Source organism: Poecilia reticulata, linkage group LG9 (genome assembly GCF_000633615.1).
Source record: "Poecilia reticulata strain Guanapo linkage group LG9, Guppy_female_1.0+MT, whole genome shotgun sequence".
In the NCBI taxonomy this organism is placed as follows: domain Eukaryota; kingdom Metazoa; phylum Chordata; class Actinopteri; order Cyprinodontiformes; family Poeciliidae; genus Poecilia; species Poecilia reticulata.
The window spans coordinates 14,894,728-14,897,148 of NC_024339.1; positions in this window are offsets into that span (position 1 = coordinate 14,894,728).

Genomic DNA, 2,421 nt, shown 5'->3' on the forward strand with positions numbered 1-2,421 from the left:
AATAAATAAAGTGAATTTTTACCATTTCCTTACAAAATAAATGATTTTAAAAAGCCAGTGGCAAAGTAAAAGTAATTGATATTACCATGGAATAAAGGCGAACCATCTCTTTGTTGAGCATTATCTTGGTAAACGACCCAACATTCAGTCGTTTCTATTTTTTAGTAGAGTCAAACAGATCTTTGTTTCGTTTTGAAGACTTCATGATGCTACATGTGCTACTGCAAGGATCCAAGGGAAGGAACAAGTTCACAGCGTCACCCCTTTACTGAGCGTGGATGTGAGGGTGCTGGAAGGCATCGCTTTCACACTTTGTCTGACAGAAAGGTTTTTGGGTTTGTTCTTTTTCGATCACTAAACTCTCTATTTGAGGGCAGCTTCTTCACCTGGAGGGATAATCATTCACTTTATTGGGGGAAACCATTGGGTCAAAGGTGATGCAGGAAGTGGGCCGAATCTTTACTTTTATTTGACACCAACAAATGTATTAGTTAGTAGTGAAATGTATGTTGTGTAAGTAAAATAACTTTGGAAAGTGACCTACAGTAAACTCTGAAATTTAATCGGCGGTATTGTCTGCTTGCACTTTAGCAAGATTGTGGAATCAGTTAAACTGATAGTTTTTTTTTTACCAGAAACTGCAGCTGGTAAATCTGTTAAACATCCTTTAAAAAATTAAAAGAAAGACATTCAGAGTTCAGAAAAACTGCTGCAGCCTTTTTCCAGCACTTTTTAAAAATCTTCATAAAGGAAGCAAATTAAAGTGCCGCAGGAGGCAAAAGTGATTCTAATCCAGTATTAGGAAGTTGTACCTAAATAAAGTGATAATGAAACATTTATCTTTATAGTCTGAGTCATTTATAGAGGCAGGTTACACACAACAAAGACTTCCTTCTTTCTCTTTGTCTTGCTGACACATAAATAGCCTCCTTTCCTAAATGTGAAAAATATTATAACTTAAACTAAAATACAGGCACAGATACAGATATAAATATCTTCTTTGTTTTGGGTCTTCAAATTTATTTGTCAGAATAAATTACTTTTAATTTGTTAAGCTCATCATGGCAGAAATCAGGATTCAATTCTTTTCTATCTTCTTTCTGTTTGGGAACATAATTTTGAGATATTTTGAAACTTAAAACAATCATGTAAAGTGAAATAAAATAAGACAAAATCGGTTTGAGGATATTGAACAGCGATATAATATGCAGCCTCTTCCTCATCATTTGCACTGTGCGATAAGCACATTTGGAACATTTGAAGGTTATCAAAGAGAAGGAAGTTTTTCATCTTAAAAAGTAATCAGTATCATGGCATATGAGTGAACTCTTTCGCTTTCTAATCTCCTCCCTTTTTGTCATATTTCTCAGCTTTTTGTGGCCGTGTGTTTGCATAACTTGATTTAATGCAGAGTTTTAATCATAGTGTCTAAACACACTCATAATACCAGATCTTATTTTAGTAGCTGCTGCCTATGTAAAGTCAAACACAAAACATTAGTTTAACAAGAAGTCATTTCTGCAGCATGCTTCTGTTTCATGAAAGAAAGGAACACAGATGTGCGCAGAGGCGTAGTAGTTCCTGTCATTTTGGTTGAAATGCTCCTGACTTGACCAGATAAATATGAGAAAGTAAAGGACGTAAAAGAGAAAACCCCTTGTGTGTCAGGGTTCATTATTTTAAAAGAAATAACAATGGAGCCTTGGAAGATCTTGCTCTGCTGGAAGATCAAGCAGTATCAGAAAGTGTCTCAGTTTCAAAGAAATCCCTCCTCTTTGTTTCTGCTCCTCATTAGCCTGCAGGGTGCCTTCACTGAAAGCTGGGATTTGGGCTCAAGAGAATATCAAACACACTGTTAAATTAAAACAGGAAATCAAAAACTTTGTTCATTTGATGGTGTCGCTTTCTTCCCTTAAAGTTAAGTTTTGTATATTTTAGAAGTCACAACCTGAGTCGAGTTGCAGAAACCTATGAAAGACATTGAAGTGATTCCATTCACAGTATCATCTTTATATTTTACATATAAAAGAAACTATTCTCCACTTGGAGAATAATTTCAAATTATTACTATCTTAATCAATAAAGAAGAAATAGTCAATCAGTTGTAATAAAAACAAAACAATAGCTAACATAATAAAATCACACTGTAGTTAAAGTTTGTAAGATGAGGTCAAGATTTTGAAGAGTTTTCATCTGGTTGTACGGATGCACAATATATCAGCATTAACATCTGCATTGGCCAATATTAGTCATTTTTATTTATCATTGGTCCTAGTAAGTAAAACTGTGCTGATGTTAACAGCTGGTATTTATTTCCATCTTGTTGGTTTGTTTCAGAGCAGGGGCTGGTCATGTGATATTTGTTTGGTCATGTGACTGTGACGCAGCGCAGCAGGGTGTTTGCAGAGAGTGAAGCTGAAG